Here is a 19,614-nt window from a genome sequence, read left to right on the forward strand (position 1 = left end):
GCATGGAGGACAAGGGGAGATGGAGAGGAGAAGGGAGTTGAGGGCAATTGGAAGGGGAGGTGAACCATGAGAGACTATGGACTCTGAAAAACGATCTGAGAATTTTGAAGGGGTGGGGGGTGGGAGGTTGGGGGCACCAGGTGGTGGGTATTGTAGAGGGCACGGATTGCATGGAGCACTGGGTGTGGTGCAAAAATAATGAATACGTTATGCTGAAAAAATAAAAAAAAAATAAAAAAAATAAAAAAATTAAAAAAAAGAATGCAAAAGAAAAATACAAATTAAAGAAGTTGAAAGTATGCCTCAAAAATCCTTGAAGAGAACATAGGCAATAATCTCTTTGACATAAGTCATAGAAGTATTTTTCTAGGTATGTCTCCTGAGGCAAGGGAGATAAAAGCAAAAACAAACTAAAGTGACTATATCAAAATAAAAAGTTTCTGCATAGTGAAGGAAACAATTAACAAAACTAAAGGCAACCTCATTAGTGGGAGAAAATATTTGCAAATGACATATCTGCCAAAGGGTTACTATTTAAAATATATAAAGAAGTCATACAACTCAATAACCAAAAAGCAAATAATCAAAGTAAAAATGGGCAGAAGGCATACCTGGATGGCTCAGTTGGTTAAGCATCTGCCTTCAGCTCAGGTTATGATCCCAGGGTTCTGGGACTGAGTCCTGCATTGGGCTCCCTGCTTCATGGGGAAACCTGATTCTCCCTCTGCCTCTCTCTCCCCCACTTTCACAAATAAATAAAATCTTTTTAAAATAATAAATAAATTTAAAAAATAAAAATGGGCAGGAGACATGAACAGATGGTACTCCAAAGGACATACAGATGGCCAATGAACACATAAAAAGATGCTCATCACCACTCAACATCAGGGAAATATGAATCAAAACTACAATGAGATATTACTTCACACCTGTCAGCATAGCTAATATCAACAGCCCAAGAAAGAGCAATTGTTGACAAGGATGTAGAAAAAAAAGGAACACCTTTGCATTACTGGTAGGAATGCAAATTAGTGCAGTCATCATGGAAAACAGAATGGAGGTTCCTCCAAAAATTAAAAATAGAACTATTCTAAGACCCAGAATTTTCACTACAGTGTAAAAAACACTAATTCTAAGGCATATATGCACCTCTATGATTACTACAGCATTATTTACAGTAACCAAAATATGGAAGCAACCCAAGTATCCACTGATGGATGAATGGATAAGGAAGATGCAATATATACCACAATGGAATAATATTTAGCCATAAAAAAGAATGAAATCTTGCCATTTGCAACAATATAGAGCTAGAGAGTATAAGGCTATGTAAAATAAGAAAGACAGGTATCATATGATCTCACTCATAAGTGTAATTTAAGAAACAAAACAAAGAAACAAAGGAAAAGAGAGAGAAAAAAAAACAAAAAACAGTCTCTTAACTACAGAAAACAAACCAATGGTTTTCATTGGGGAGATAGGTGGGGGTGGGGAAGATAGGGGATGGAAATTAAAGAGTACACTTATCATGTTAAAAAAATAAAATTGTAAGAATAAAAAGAATGGTTGAATGGGGAAAAAAAAAACAAGACCTAACTATGTTGTCCATGAGAGACTCACTTTAGATTCAAGTACACACATAGGCTCAAAGTGAAGTGATGGAAAAAGATAACCCACATAAATAGAAACCAAAAAAAGAAGAGGATAGCTATACTTTATCAAAAAAATACATCAACTTTAAGTCAAAAATGGTAACAAGAGACAAAGAAGGTCATTATATAATAGCAAAGTAGTCAATTCATTAAGAGGATATGATAATTACAAATTATATGCACCCAATGTTGGAATACCTAAGTCTACCTGAAGGGAGTAACAGACAACAATGTAATGATAAAAGACTTCAATATCTTACTTCAGTAAGTGGGTAGATAATCCAGAAAAGTTAATGAAATTTGGACTTTATACTACAGACAAAATAGACCTGAAAAACATACACAGAACATTCCACCCAACAGCAGTAGAATGCATACTTTCCTCAATGCACATGCATAGATATATGTTAGTAAACCCAGTTTCAGAAAATTTTAAAAGACTGAAATTACATTAAATGTATTTTCTGACAATGGAATGAAACTAGAAATCAACAGCAGGAGGAAAACTGAAAAGTTCACAAATATGTGGAAATTAAATTAAACAACAGCCTACTTAACAACCAAGAGATCACAAAAGAAATCAGAAGAAAATTTTTTGAAATATCTTTTTTTTAAATTAACATATAATGTATTATTTGCTTCGGGGTACAGGTCTGTGAATCATCAGTCTTACACAATTCACAGCACTCACCATAGCACATACCCCCCTCAATGTCCATAATCCAGCTACCCCTTCCTTTCCACCCCTCTCCCCTCCAGCAACCCTCAGTTTGTTTCTTGAGTTTAAGAGTCTTTAATGGTTTTTTTCCTTCCCCAGTCCCATCTTGTTTCATTTTATCCCTCCCTCCACCCCCTTACCCCCTGCCCTGCCTCTCAAATGCCTCATAGCAGAGAAATCATATAATAATTGTCTTCTCTGATTGATTTATTTCACTTAGCATAATACTCTATACTTCCATCCACACCGTTAAATATCTTGAAACAAATTAAAATGGAAACACAATATACCAAAACCTATGGGACACAGAAAAAGCTGTGATACAAGCTAAGCTTATAGCAATAAATACCAGTATTAAGAAGAAAAAGGCTCTCAAGCAATCTAAAGTTATACCTAAAGAAACAAAAAACAACAATCTAAGTCCAGTGTTACAAAAGGAGAAACAGAACAACAACAACAACAAAAAAGAACAAAATCAAATGAAACAGAGAACAGAAGAACAATAGAAAAGATCAACAAAACTAAGAGCTGGTTTCTTAAAAATATAAACAAAACTGACAAACCTTTGTCTAGACTTACTATGGAAGAAAAGAAGATACAAATAAAATTATAATGAAAAGGTGGAATTACAATTGATATCACACAAATACCAAGGATTATAAGAGACATATATGAACAGCTGTATCAACAAATTGTACAACCTAGTAAAAAATGAGTATTTAGAAACACAACATACCAAGTTGGAATCATAAAGAAACAGAAACTCTGAACAGACCAGTTACTATTAAAGAGATTCTATCAGTAATCAAAAACCTCCCAACAATGAAAATCCCAGGATGAGATGGTTTCCTTGATGACATCCATCAAACATTTAAAGAAGTGTTAATGTCAATTCTTCTCAAACACTTCCAAAAAAACTAAAGATTAGGGAACACTCCCATACTCTTTCTATGAGGCTAGTATTACTAGATACCAAAACCAGATAACAGTACTACAATAGAAAAATACAGGCCAATATCCTTGATGAATATGGATGCAAAAATTTAACAAAACTTAGGTAACTGATATTAAAAGGATCTTGCACCATGATTAAGAGAGATGTATGCCTGAGATGCAAGAATGGATCAACATATGCAAATTAATAAATTTGATACATCACTTTAATAAAATAGAAGACAAAAATCATGTGATCAACCCAGAAAATAAAGAAAAAGCATCTGACAAAATAAAACATTCCTTCATGATAGAAATTCTCAACAAATTGGGTATAGAATGATTAGACTTCAACATAATAAACATCATATATGACAAGCCCATGGCTAACATACTTAACAAAGAAAAGTTGAAGGATTTTCCTTTAAGATCAATACAATAGTGCCCACTCTCAACACCCCTAGCCACAGCAATTAGTCCAAAAAAAATAAAGAAACAAAGGAAGTAAAGAAGGAAGGAAGAAACAATTAAAAGGGATCACAATCAGAGAGGAAAAAGTAAAATTGTCTGTTTGCTGATGACATGATCTTGTACAAGAAAATCCTAAAGAATCCACCAAAAAACTGTTAGATTAATAAACAAATTCAGCAAAATTTTAGGATACAAAAAATCAATATACAAAAATCAATTGCATTTCTATACACTAACAATGAACTACATGAAAAGAAAATTTTTAAAAATCTCATTTACAATAAAATAAATGAAATACTTGGAAATAAATTTAACCAAGAAAGTGAAAGATTTGTGTGTTGAAAACTGTGGTAAGACACTGATGAAAGAAAGCCACAAATAAATGGAAAAATACCCTATGTTCTTGGATAAGAAGAGATGATACTGTTAAAATGTCCATACTACCCAATACAATCTGCAGATTCAATGCAATCCCTTTCAGAATTCCAACAGCATTTTTGTAGATATTAAAAAAATCCTAAAATTTGTGTATAACCATGAAAGACTCCAAATAACCAAAGCAATTCTAAGAAAGAACAAACCTGGAGGCAAGCTTTCTAGTTTTGAATTGTATTAAAAGCTATAGTAATCAAAAGAGTAGGATACGGGCATAAAAATAAAAATGCAAACCAACAGAACAGAACCAAGAACTCAGAAATGAAGTTTTGCATATAAGATCAACTAATATTTGACAGGGGGCCAAGAATACTCAAGAGAGAAAGGATAGTGTCTTCAATAAATGATGTTAAGAAAACAAAACTGAATAGTCACACACAGGAGAAAGAAATGAGACCCCTATCTTATATCACTCACAAAAACAAAATGGATTAAAACTTAAATGTAAGATCTGAACACATAAGACATCTATAAGAACATATTAAGGGAGAAAGCTCCTTGACACTGGTCTTGGCAATTATTATTTGGATAGAACACCAAAAGAACATAGGATGCCTGGATGGCTCAGTTGGTTAAACCTCTGACTCTTGGAAAGGAAGCAAGATGGTGAAGGAGTAGGAGACTGAAATAGCATTAGGACCCAGGAGTTCCACTAGATAGTTATCAAACCATTCTGAACACCTACAAACTCAACAGGAGACAGAAGAGGAGAAGCAATCTAGGAACAGAAAATCAACCACTTCTGGGAAGGTAAGACATGTGGAGAAGTGAATTCAAACCAATGGGAAGATAAACTGCAGGGCGGCAGGTTCCTAGCAAGTGGTGCAGCAGCAGAGCACAAAAACAGAACTTTTAGAAGTCTGCTCCACTGAGGGATGTTGTTCCAGAAGCTAAGCAGGGGTGGAGCCCTCATGGGGACAGTGTGGTATTAGGACCCTCAGGGACACAGAAAGACCAGGGGTATCTGAGTGTGGTAGAGCTGGGAGGTATTGGAGCAGGGAAGCCAGCTACGGAGACATAGCAGAGGTGGGGGCTCTCAGCTTGACGTTACCTTAAACTGTGACCCAAGGCACAGGTGAACCATTGCTCTTCGAGCAGGGACCACACAAGTGGCAGATCCAGAGAGAACCCACCTTCCTCCTCCAGGAGGAGTGGTACAGGAGCACACTGTAGGAATCTGCTAGGTTTGGAGACTCCAAATGGGGCTGTGCACCAGAGATAGAAATGCTCAGTCACAGGCTACGTGAGCACATAGCGTGGCCAGAGACGGGAGATGGGAAGGATTGACTAGTTTTCTCTGAGGGTGCACTGAGGAGGGGGGTCCTGAGCTCTCAGCTCCTCTGGGCCAGAGATTGAGAGGCTGCCATTTTCATTCCTGTCCTTCCAAGCTCTACAGAAAGCATCCAGGGAACAAAAGCCACCAAGAGTGAACCCAAGCAGATTACTTAGCCCGGTCCCTGGCAAGGGTGGTGCAATTCCATCTCTGGCAAAGACATTTGAAAATTTACTGCAACAGGCCCCTCTCTGAGAAGATGAGCAAGAACATCCAGCCAAGACCAAATTCACCAATCAACGAGAACTGCAGAACTCCAGAGCTAAGAGAAAGCAATGCATAAAATTCATGGCAGTTCCCCCATGATCTTTTGGTCTTGCAAAGTTAAATTTTTTTTAATTTTATCTTTTTTTAATTCTATTTTTTAAATTTCTCCTCTCTCCTCTTTTAACATTTTTAACTATTTTTATCTTATCAATATGTTTTCTACAAACTGGTTTTAAATCCTCATTGTTATACTCCTATTCTATCCCTTCATTGTAATTAACCTTATTTTTTGTATAATACAGGTTTTTTTTTCTTTAAAATTTTGGATTTCATTTCTTCTAATAGATCAAAATAGACCCTATATCTGGCTCCAGCCTGATCACTTTCTCCTCTTTTCTTTTTCTTTTTCCAATCAATTTATCAATTCCTTTTTAAGAATCTTTAATTTTCATCTTTACAGTCATATTCCATCCCTTCATCATATTCACCCTTACTTCTTATATATGTAATATTTCTTTCTGTAAAATTTTGGAAGGTAGTTTCTTCTAAGAGACCAAAATACACCCAAAATCAAATGGGTAGCTCTGTTCTATTCACTAGTCATATATATATATATATATATTTTTTTTAACCCCCCTTTATTCCCCATTTTTTTCCCCTATTTTTTCCCAGGCTTTGGGTCTCTTCTGATTTGGGTAGCTAATATTTTTCTGAGGTCTTTGCCACCCTTTTAGTTTTTTACTCTCTCATTCATATATTCTTATCTGGATAAAATGACAAGGTGGAAAAACTCACCACAAAAAAAAAAGAACAAGAGGCAGTACTGATGGCTAGGGACCTAATCTATATGGACATTGATAATATGTCAGAACTAGAGTTCAGAATGATGATTCTCAAGATGCTAGCTGGCCTCAAAAAAGACATGGAAGATATTAGAGACCCTGGTCTGGAGAAATAAAAGAACTAAAATCTAACCAAGTTGAAATAAAAAAAAACCTATTACTGAGGTGGAATAAAAAGTGGAGGCTCTTATTGCTAGGATACATGAGGCAGAAGAGAAAATTAGTGATATAGAAGACCAAATGATGGAGAAGATAGAAGCTGAGCAAGAGAAACAAACAACTACTGAACCACGAAGGGAGAACTTGAGAGATAAGTGATACCATAAGATGAAACAATATTAGAATAATTGGGATCCCAACAGAAGAAGGGGGGGGCAGAAGGTATATTGGAGCAAAATATAATAGAGAATTTACCTAATATGGGAAAAGGAACAAACATCAAAATCTAGGAGGCCAAGAGAACCCCCCCTCAAAATCAATAAAAATAGGTCCACACCCCAACATCTAATAGTAAAACTTACAAGTCTCACTGACAAAGAGAAAATCCTGAAAGCAGCTTGGGACAAGAGTCCTGTAACATACATTGGCAGAAATATTAGATTGGCAGCACACCTATCCACAGAGACCTGGCAGGCCAGAAAGGACTGGCATAATATATTCAAAGTACTAAATGACAGAAGGATGCAGCCAGGAATACTATATCCAACTAAGCTGTCATTGAAAATGGAAGGAAAGAAAAAAGCTTCTAGGACAAACAAAAACTGCAAGAATGTGCAAACACCAAACCAGCCCTCCAGGAAATATTGAAAGGGGTCCTTTAAGCAAAAAGAAAAACTAAAAGGAACAGACCAGAAAAGAACAGAGACAATATACAATAACAGTCATGTTACAAGCAATACAATGGCACTAAATTCATATCTATCAATAGTTACTCTGAATGTAAATGGGCTAATGCCCCAATCAAAATGTACAGGCTAGCAGAATGGATAAAAAAACAAGACCCATTGAAATGCTGTTGGCAAGAAACTCATTTTAGACCCAAAGACACCTCCAGATTTAAAGTGAGGGGGTGGAAAACAATTGACCATGCTAATGGACATCAAAACAAAGCTGGAGTAGCAATCCTTATATCAAGTAAATTAGATTTTAAGCCAAAGACTACAATAAGAGATGAGGATAGACACTATATCATACTTAAAGGGTCTCTCCAACAAGAAGATCTAACAATTTTAAATATCTATACCCCTAACATGGAAGCAGCCAATTATATAAACTGATTAATAACAAGATCAAAGAAACATATTGACAATAATATAATAATTGTAGGGGACTTTAACACCCCACTCACTGAAATGGACTTATCATCTAAGCAAAAGATAAGAAGGAAATAAAGCTTTAAATGACACATGGGGGGGCGCCTGGGTGGCTCAGTGGGTTAAGCCGCTGCCTTTGGCTCAGGTCATGATCCCAGCGTCCTGGGATCGAGCCCCGCATCAGGCTCTCTGCTCAGCGGGGAGCCTGCTTCCTCCTCTCTCTCTGCCTGCCTCTCTGCCTGCTTGTGATCTCTCTCTGTCAAATAAATAAATAAAATCTTTAAAAAAATAAAATAAATAAAATAAATGACACATGGGACCAGATGGACATCACAGATATATTCACAACATTCCACCCCAAAGCAAGAGAATACATTCTTCTCTAGTGCACATGGAACATTCTCTAGAATAGATCCCATCCTGGGTCACAAATCAGGTGTCAACCAGTACCAAAAGACTGGGATGATTCCCTGCAGATTTTCAGACCACAATGCTCTGAAGCTAGAACTCAACCACAAGAGGAAAGTTGAAAAGAACCCAAATACATGGAGGCTAAAGAGCATCCTACTAAAGAATGAATGGGTCAACCAGGAAAATAAGAAAGAAGTGAAAAAAATTCATGGAAACAAGTGAAAATGAAATCACAACTGTTCAAATCTTTCGAACACAGGAAAGATGGTCCTGAAAGGAAAGTATATAGCGATACAAGCCTTTCTCAAGAAACAAGAAAGGTCTCAAGTGCACAACCTAATCCTACACATAGAGGAGCTGGAGAAAGAACAACAAAGAAAGGCTAAACCTAGCAGGAGAAGAGAAATCATAAAGATCAGAGCAGAAATCAATGAAATAAAAAACAAAATAACAGTAGAACAGATCAATAAAACTAGGAGCTTGCTCTTTGAAAGAATTAATGGCATTGATAAACCCTTGGCCAGACTTTATCAAAAAGAAAAGAGAAAGGACTCAAATTAATAAAATCATGAATGAAAGAAAAAAGATCACAACCAACACCGAAGAAATACAAACAATTATAAGAAGATCATATAATGAGCAAATATACACCAGCAAATTTGACAATCTGGAAGAAATGGAGGCATTCCTAAAAATGTATAAACTACCAAAACTGAACCAGGAAGAAATACAAAACCTGAACAGACCAATAACCAGTAAGGAGATTGAAGCAGTCATCAAAAATCACCTGGGTGGGGCGCCTGGGTAGCTCAGTGGGTTAAAGCCTCTACCTTTGGCTCAGGTCATGATCCCAGGGTTCTGGGATCGAGCCCCACATCAGGCTCTCTGCTCAGCGGGGAGCCGCTTCCCTTCCTCTCTCTCTCTGCATGCCTCTCTGCCTACATGTCTATCAAATAAATTAAAAAAAAAAAAAAATCGCCTGGGTGGCTCAGTGAGTTAAGCCTCTGCCTCTGCCTTTGGCTCAAGTCATGATCTCAGGGTCCTGGGATCAAGCCCTGCATGGGGCTCTCTGCTCAACAGGGAGCCTGCTTCCCCTTTCTCTCTGCCTGCCTCTCTGCCTACTTGTGATCTCTGTCAATCAATAAGTAAAATCTTTAAAAAAAAAAAATCTCCCAAAAAACAAGAGCCCAGGGCCAGATGGCTTCCCAGGGCAATTCTACCAAACATATAAAGAAGAATTAATACCTATTCACCTGAAACTCTTCCAAAAAAATAGAAATGGAAGGAAAACTTCCCAACTCATTTTTTTAAAGATTTTTATTTATTTATTTGACAGAGATCACAAGTAGACAGAGAAGCAGACAGAGAGAGAAGAGGAAGCAGGCTCCCCACTGAGCAAAGAGCCCAAAGCAGGACTCGATCCCACGACCCTGGGATCATGACCTGAGCTGAAGGCAGCGTCTTTAACCTGCTGACCCACCCAGGCACCCCTTCCAAACTCATTTCATGAAGCCAGCATTACCTTGCTCCCAAAACCAGGGGATTACAGGAGAATTACAGACCAGTATCCTTGATGAACAAAGATGCAAAAGTTCTCACCAAAATACTAGCCAACAGGATCCAACAGTACACTAAAAGGATTATTCACCAAGACCAAGGGGGATTTATTCTTGGGGTGCAAGGCTGGTTCAACATCTGGAAAACATTCAATGTGATACAATACATTAATAAAAGAAAGAACAAGAACCATATGATGCTCTAAATAGATGCTGAAAAGCATTTGACAAAGTACAGCATCCTTTCTTGATCAAAACTCTTCACAGTGTAAGGACAGTGGGGACATACCATCAAAGCCATCTATGAAAAACCCACAGCGAATATCATTCTCAATGGAGAAAAACTGAGAGCTTTTCCCCTAAGGTCAGGAACATGGCAGGGATGTTCATGATCACCACTGCTATTCAACATAGTACTAGAAGTCCTAGGTGCTAGTACTATGTCCTAGTCCTAGGACTAGAAGTCCTAGCCTCAGCAATCAGACAACAAAAAGAAATAAAAGGCATCCAAATCAGCAAAGAAGAAATCAAACTTTCACACTTTTGCAAATGTTATGATACTTTATATGGAAAACTCAAAAGAGTCCACTCCAAAACTGCTAGAACTCATACAGGAATCCAGTAAAGTGTCAAGTTATAAAACCAATGCTCAGAAATCAGTTGCATTTCTATATACCAACAGCAAGACAGAATAAAGAGAAATCAAGGAGTTGATCCCACTTATAATTGCATCAAAACCATAAGCTATCTAGGAATAAACCTAACCAAAGAGGCAAAGAACTGTACTCAGAGAACCATAAAGTACTCATGAAAGAAATTGAGGAAGACACAAGGAAATGGAAAAATGTTCCATGCTTATGGATTAGAAGAACAAATATTGTGAAAATGTCTATGCTACCTAAAGCAATCTACACATTTAATGTAATCCCTATCAAAATACCATCAATTTTCTTCAAAGAAATAAATAATCCTAAAATTTATATAGACCCAAAAAAAGACCCTAAATAACTAGAGGAATGTTGAAAAAGAAAGTCAGCCTTGGTGGCATCACAATTCCAGACTTTAAGCTCTATTATAAAGCTGTCATCATCAAGACAATATGGTACTGGCACATAAACAGACACATAGATCAATGGAACAGAATAGAGAGCCCAGAAATGGACCCTCAACTCTATGGTCAACTAATCTTCGATAAAGCAGGAAAGAATGTCAAATGGAAAAAAAAGACAGCCTCTTCAACAAATGGTGTTGGGGAAATTGAATAGTCACATGCAGAAAAGGACCATTTCCTTATACCACAAACAAAAATAGACTCAAAATGGATGAAAGATCTCAATGTGAGACAAGAATCCATCAAAATCCTTGAGGAGAACACAGCAGCAACCTCTCTGACCTTAGCCGCAGCAACTTCTTCCTAGAAACATCGCCAAAGGCAAGGGAAGCAAGGGCAAAAATGAACTATTGGGACTTCATCAAGATCAAAAGTTTCTGCACAACAAAGGAAACAGTCAACAAAACAAAGAGGCAACTCACGGAATGGAACAAGGTATTTGCAAATGACACTACAGACAAAGGGCTGATAGCTAAGATCTATAAAGAACTCCTAGAACTCAACACACACAAAACAGATAAACACCTCAAAAAATGGGCAGAAGAGATGAACAGACAATTCTCCAAAGAAGACATACAAATGACTAACAGACACATGAAAAAATGTTCATCATCATTAGCCATCAGGGAGATTCAAATCAAAACCACATTGAGATACCATCTTACACCAGTTTAGAATGGCCAAAATCAATAAGACAGTAAACAAGTATTGGAAAAGATGTGGAGAAAGGGGAACTCTCTTACACTGTGGGAATGCAAGTTGGTGCAGCCACTTTGGAAAACAGTGTGGAGATTCCTTAAGAAATTAAAAATCAAGCTACCCTATGACCTTACAATTGCACTACTGGGTATTTACCCCAAAGATAAGCGAAAAGAAGGGCCATCTGTACCCCAATGTTCATAGCAGCAATGGCCACAGTCGCCAAACTGTGGAAGAGCCAAAAACAGATGAATGGATAAAGAAGATATGGTCCATATATACAATGGAGTTTTATGCCTCTATCAGAAAGGATGAATACCCAACTTTTATATCAACATGGATGGGACTGGAAGAGATTATGCTGAGTGAAATAAGTCAAGCAGAGGAAGTCAATTATCATATAGTTTCACTTACTTGTGGAGCATATGTAATAACATGGAGGACATTGGGAGATGGGGAGGAGAAGTGAGTGGGGGAAATTGGAGAGGGAGACAAACTATGAAAGACTGTGGACTCTGAGAAACAAACTGAGGGTTTTGGAGGGGTGGGAGGCTGGGGGTTGGGTGAGCCTGGTGATGGGTATTATGGAGGGCATGTATTGTATGGAGCACTGGGTAAGGTGCAAAAAAATTAATTTCAGAACACAGACACAAAAAAATTTAATGTAATTTTAAAAAATGAATAAACATACACAAGAAAAAGGTCAAAAGCTTTTGCACAGCAAAGGAAACCGTCAAACAGATCAGATAAAGGGCTAGTATCCAAAATCTATGAAGAATTTATCAAACTCAACACCCAAAAAACAAATAATCCAATCAAGGAATAGGCAGAAGACAGGAACAGACCTTTCTGCAAAGAAGACATCTAGATGGCCAACAGACACATGAAAATGTGCTCCATATCTCTCGGCATCAGGGAAATACAAACCAAAACCACAATGAGATACCACCTCACACCAGTCAGAATGGCTAAAATGTACAAGTCAGGAAACGACAGATGTTGGCGAGGATGCGGAGAAAGGGGAGCCCTCCTACACTGTTGATGGGAATGCAAGCTGGTGCAGCGACTCTTGGAAAACATCACGGAGGTTCCTCAAAAAGTTGAAAATAGAGCTACCCTATGATGAAGCAATCACACTACTGGGTATTTACCCTAAAGATACAAATGTGGTGATCTGAAGGGGGACGTGCACCTGAATGTTTATAGCAGCAATGTCCACAATAGCCAAACTATGGAAAGAACCTAAGAGCCTAGATGTCCATCAACAGATGAATGGATAAAGAAGATGTGATGCACACACACACACACACACACACACACACACACACTCACACACAATGGAATACTATGCAGTAATCAAAAAAAAATCTTGCCATTTGCAACGACATGGATGGAACTAGAGGATATTATGCTGAGCAAAATAAGTCAATCAGAGAAAGACAATTACCATATGATCTCTCTGATATGAGGAATTTGAGAGGCAGGGTGGGGGGTTATGGGGGTAAGGATGGAAAAGATGAAACAAGATGGGATCAGGAGGAAGACAGACCCTAGGAGTCTCTTAGTCTCACAAAACAAACTGAGGGTTGCTAAGGGGTTGCAGGTAGGGATAGGATCGTTGGGTTATGTACATTGAAGAGGGTATGTTCTACAGTGAGTGCTGCGAAATGTGTAAGCCTAATGATTCACAGACCCGTACCCCTAGGGCAAATAATACTTATATGTTAATAAAAGTAATTTTTTTAAAAAAATCTGCCTCTTGATCTCAGCCAGGTCTTAGTCTCAGGGTCATGAGTTCAGGCTCCACATTGGGTTTCATAATGGCAGGAAGCCTACTTAATTAAAATAAACAAAAACACAAGCAACAAAGCAAAAATCAGCATGTAGGACTATGTCAAATTAAAAAGCTTCTCCATAGCAAAAGGAACCATTAGCAAAATGAAGAGGCAAAAAATGGAATAGGAAAACATTTGCAAATCAAGTATTTTGATAAGGGGTTAATATTCAAATATACAAGGAACTCAAATCTCAACAGCAATAAAAAGGAAAAAATACAATTAAAAAATGGGGAAAGGACTTGAATAGACATTTTTCCAAAGAAGAAATACAAATAGTCAATAGATATATGAAGAGGTGTTCAACATTACTAATCAATAGGGGAAGTACAAAACAAAACCACAATGAGGTATCTCCTCACACTCATTAGAAGGACAATTATCAAAAGATGAAATAACAAATACTGGCAAGGATGTGGAGGAAAAGGGACCTTTGTGCACTCTTGGCTGGAATGTAAATTGTATTCACTATAGAAAACAGTATGGAGTTTCCTCAAAAAATTAAAAATGAACTACCATATGATCCAGCAATCCCATTACCAGGTGTTTATTTGAAGAAAACAGGAACAGCAACAACAAAACTAATTTGAAAAGATGTGTACATACCTATGTTTATATCAGCATTATTTATAATAGTCAAGATATGGAAACAGTTCAAATGTCCATTGATAGATGAATGGATAAAGAAATGTTGTACATGTACAAAATGGAATATCATTCACCATAAAAAAGATTGAAATCTTGCCATTTACAACAACATAATGGATCTTGAGAGCATTATGCAAAGTGAAGTAAGCCAGACAGGAAAGGATAAATACCATATGATCTCTTACACATGGAATTAAAAACAAAACAAAACAGAAATAAAAACCAAGCTCATAAATAATGCAGAGGACAGATTGATGACCATAAGCAGGTGGCATACATAGCAAAATGTATGAAGGAGGTCAAAAGGTAAAACATTCCAAAAATAAAACAAGTGAGTCATGGGGATATAATATAGAGCATAGTAACCAAAATCAATGATACTGTATTATATATATGAAAGTTGCTAGAAGAGTAGATATTAGAAATCCTCAAGAATCCACAAGAAAAATAATTTTTTAACTAATTAACAGATATTAATTAGACTTACTGTGGTGACTATTTGACAATATATACAAATATCAAATCATTGTTATACACCTGGAACTAATATAGTTTTATATATCATTTATACCTTTAAAAAAAATTCAAATATGGAATGCAGCGGTGACAAGAGAAATGGCAAAAGGAATTTTACGTAAGCAGTGTACTCTGATAAAGTTGCTTTTCCTAGACTTTAGATTAACAATTCTAAACATCTATACATGTGCCTTGGAATAAACAAAGTAAATGGATAAGAGATGGTGGAAGCATGTTTGTAAATATTGGAGTGGGAGATAACACACAAGCATGGGGTAAGACTAGAATGATTAATATGGCAATGGTTTAAAGTTGGAGATAACAGCATAAACTCATGCTTAGCTTATACAGATACAGGTGGAAATGTATTGAAATATTTATACAGACAAGTACATATGCACAACTTAGTATATACACATATAGTTCCTTGTTCTGTCAGCTGTGAAGACCAGAAAGGAACAATACAGTAGCAGAGAGCACACCCAAAGCCCAGATCTTGATTTTTTTTTAAGATTTTTTATTTGTTTATTTGACAGACAGAAATCACAAGTAGGCAGAGAGGCAGGCAGAGAGAGAGAGGGGGAAGCAAACTCCCCGCTGAGCAGAGAGTCTGATGCGGGGCTTGATCCCAGGACCCTGGGATCATGACCCAAGCAGAAGGCAGAGGCTTTAACCCATGGAACCACCCAGGCGCCCCGCAGATCTTGATTTCTAATACTATTCCCTATAAAAGGAAGGAAAACTCCTTGAAGAAATATCTGAGAGTAGCACCAGGCAGTAAGTATACAAGATGAGTATGGAATATCTCGTACAAAAAATTTTTTAATAAACAAATTGGGAGGGTATGTCAAATGGCACAGCAGCCATTTGCAAGAGCTCTCCAAGACCAAAGCTGGAACAATTAAAGTAACCAATAATAAAGTTGTGTTAGATTATAACCCAAAGTATTAAATATCTATAAACTGATATAAATATAAACTGATTGAATAAATAAATAGATGAGAAGAAATAGAAAAACCATTCATGTAGGAACACTCCAAAGAATTTATGAAGATACTACCCCTCCGGGAGGTAAAGCACAATTGCCTATGGCCAAAATATAGATTACTCACAGTGACTTCCTTCCAAAGAGTCAAGTATGGAGGGGGTGGAAAATAACTTCATAATGGAGAAACCTCGCAAATACTATCTGAGGCAGGCAATCAAGGTTAACATCAACAGGGAGAACTCATGTTGATATGTATTCTCAATAGGATATGATGACCCATAACACCAGCTGAAACACGAGAAAAATCACAATCCAACCTGAAAAACATTCTACAAAATGCATGAACAGTATTCCTCAAAACAATCAAGGTCATCAAACACAGATGCAAAAATCCTCAACAAAATATTAGCAAACCACATACAATACATGAAAAAGATCATTCACTACAATCAGGTAGGATTTTTTCCTGGGATGCAAGGATAATATAATAATTTGCATATCAATCAACTTCATACACCACATCAACAAAAGATAAAATTTATATGATCATTTTAATAGATGCAGAAAAAGGAATTGACAAGATTCAGCATTCACTCATGATAAAAACTCTCAACAAAATGGGGTTAGAGGGAACATAACTCAACATAATAAATATCATATATAAAAATCCACAAGTAACATCATCTTCAATGGTGGAAAAAATGAGAGCTTTCCCTCTAAGGTCAAGAACTACACAAGGCTGTCTACTCTCACACTTTTTTTCAACATAGTACTAGAAGTCCTAGCCACAGCAATCAGACAAGAAAAAGAACTAAGAGCCATTTATATTGGTAAAAAAGTAGTTAAACTGTCACTATATGCAGATGACCTGATAGTATACATAGAAAATCCTAAAGACTACACCAAAAAACTTTAATAAATGAATTCAATAAAGTGGCAGAATACAGGATTAATACCCAGAAATCAGTAAGGTTTTATACACTAACAAAGAAGTAACAGAAAGAGAAATTGAAAAAAATACCATTAACAATTTCACCAAAAAGACTGAAATACCTAGGGCACCTGGGTGGCTCAGTTGATTAAGTGACTGCCTTTGGCTCAGGTCATGATCCCGGGGTCCTGGAACTGAGTCCTGCATTGGCTGTCCCTGCTCTATAGGGAAACTTCTTCTCCCTCTCCCTTCTCCCTGCAACTCCCCCTGCTTGTGCTCTTGCTTTGTCAAATAAATAAATAAAATCTTTAAAAAAAAAAAAAAAGAAAAAGAAAAAGAATGAAATACTTAGGAATAAGCTTAACCAAGGAGATGAAAGACCCGTATTCTGAAAACCATAAAACACTGATAAAAAAAAATGAATATGATACAAACAAATGGAAAGATATGTCATGCTCATGGATTGGAAGAATATTGTCTAAATGTCCATATTATCCAATGCAATTCCTATCAAAATACCAACAGCATTTTTCACAAAGCTAGAACAAATAATACTAAAATTTGTATGGATTGATAGAAGAACCCAAATAGCCAAAGCAATGCTAAGAAAGAACAATGCTAGAGGTATTACAGTTTCAGATTTCAAGATATACTATAACGCCATAGTAATCAAAACAGTATGGTATTGGCAAAAATAGACACACAAATCAATGGATAGGAAAACAGACTCAAAAATAAACCCACATTTGTATGGTCAATTAGACTATGACAAAGGAGACAAGAATACACAGGTGCAAAAAGTCTTTTCAACAAATAGTGCTGGGAAAACTGAACAACTGCATGTAAAAGAATGAAATAGGACTACTTTCTAACACCATACACAAAAATAAAATCCAAATGGATTAAAAATCTCAATGTAAGACCTAAAATCATAAAAATCCTAGAAGGGAACACAGGTAGTAATTTACCTGAGATCAGCCACAGCAATATTCTTTTTAGGTATGCCTCCTAAGGCAAGGAAAACAAAAGCAAAACTACACTATTGGGACTATATCAAAATAAAAGGTTTTTGCACAGCAAAGGAACCAAGAGAACAAAGACAACCTACTGAATGGGAGAATATGTTTACAAATGATGTATTCAAGAAGAGGTTAATATCCAAAATATATAAAGAACTTACACAACTCAACAACAAAAAAAACAATCTAATTACAAAATGGGTGGAGGACCTGAATAGTAATTTTTCCAAAGAAGACATGCAGATGGCCAAATGACTTATGAAAAGATGTTCAACATCACTAATCATCTCAGGGAAATGCAAAACAAAACCACAATAAGATATCACTTCACCCTATTAGACTGGCTAAAATCAAGGAGACAAGAAACAATAAGTGTTGGCAAGGATGTGAAGAAAAAGGGAAGCCTCATGTGCTGTTGGTGGGAATGTGTGGAGGTGCCTCAAAAACAATCAAAAATAGAAATACCAGGGGCGCCTGGACGGCTCAGTGGGTTAAAGCCTCTGCCTTCAGCTCAGGTCACGATCCCAGAATCCTGGGATTGAGCCCCACATCGGGCTCTCTGCTGAGCAGAGAGCCTGCTTCCTCCTCTCTCTTTCTCTGCCTATTTGTGATCTCTGTCTGTCAAATAAATAAATAAAATCTTAAAAAAAAATAGAAATACCGTAAGATCCAATAATTCCATTATAGGGTATTTACACAGGGAAAGTGAAAACACTAACTCAAAAAGATATATCCACACCTATGTTTATTGCAGCATTATTTACAATAGCCAAGTCATGGAAGTAACCTAAGTGTCCATCAATAGATGTATGGATATAGGAAATGCAGTAAGTTTATACAGTGGAGTATTACACAGCCATTAAAAAGGATGGACAACATGGATGACCTAGAGGGTATTAGGCTAAGTACAATAAGTCAAACTGACAAAGACAAATACCATATGATTCCACTCATAAATGGTACCTAAAAAAATGAAAAAACAAACAGCAAAATCAGAATGTTAAATACAGAGAACAAACTGATGGTTGCCAGAGGTAAGGTAGGTAAGGGGTTAGGGAAAATGGGAGCAGGGGAGAGGGAGATACAGACTTCTAGTTATGGAATGAGTAAGTCGTGGGAATAAAAATCAGTACATAAGGAATACAGTAAATGATATTATAACAGAAATATATGGGGACAGATGCTTAGCTATACTTGTGATGAACATAGCATAATATATAAACTTGTCATATCACTTGTATACCTGAAATTGATGCAACATTGTGTGGCAATGATACTCAAATAAATAAAATAAAATGTAAAAAAAAAAAAATACTAGCAAGATCATCAAAAACAAGTTAAGTCTGAGAAGCTCTTACAGCCAAGAGGAGCCTAAGGAAACATGACAACTAAATGTAATGTGGTATTATGATGAAATCCTGGAACAGAAAGAAGACATTAGGCAAAAACCAAGGAAATGAATTTAATTTGGAATTCAGTTAAGAATATATAAGGAGTGCCTGGGTGCTTCAGTCAGCTTAAGCATCTGCCTTCAGCTCAGGTCATGACCCCAGGGTCCTGGGATTGGGCCCAACATAGGGCTCCCTTCTCGGCGGGGAGTTTGCTTCTCTCTCCCCCTGCTCGTGCTCTCTCTCTTTCTCACACACTCTCTGTCTCAAATAAATAAATAATATCTTTTTTTTTAAAGAATATATTAATATAGGTTTATCAGTTGGGCTAATGTATCACATTATTGTAATTTATTAATAATAAAGGAAACCAGTTGTGGGATATGTTGGAAATCTGTACTATCTTCACAACTTTTGTATAAATCTAAAACTACATTTTAAGTTTGCTAAAAACAATTATCATAAGAAACAAAAAGAACTCGAGGAATATAGGAAAGAAAATTATTTTAACATTAATGAACTTTTTAGAAAGAAAAATAGCATTCCCTGAATAGATACCTCCAAATATTAAGCTAACCTAAAAATTTAAGTATGGGAAAGATAAATAC

At 36.6% G+C, this 19,614-nt stretch overlaps 1 long non-coding RNA gene across 1 annotated transcript; it reads right to left on the minus strand.

The window, feature by feature from the left end:
* Positions 1–427: 427 nt before the first annotated feature.
* On the minus strand, positions 428–17,937 carry LOC125100380 (uncharacterized). The gene is made up of 3 exons (XR_007127522.1): positions 17,695–17,937; positions 9,023–9,027; positions 428–469 (listed from the first exon to the last, which is right to left on the minus strand). It is a non-coding gene; the product is annotated as an uncharacterized LOC125100380 (long non-coding RNA).
* Positions 17,938–19,614: the final 1,677 nt, after the last annotated feature.

The sequence above is a fragment of the Lutra lutra genome, chromosome 5, assembly GCF_902655055.1.
Source record: "Lutra lutra chromosome 5, mLutLut1.2, whole genome shotgun sequence".
NCBI lineage: Eukaryota > Metazoa > Chordata > Mammalia > Carnivora > Mustelidae > Lutra > Lutra lutra.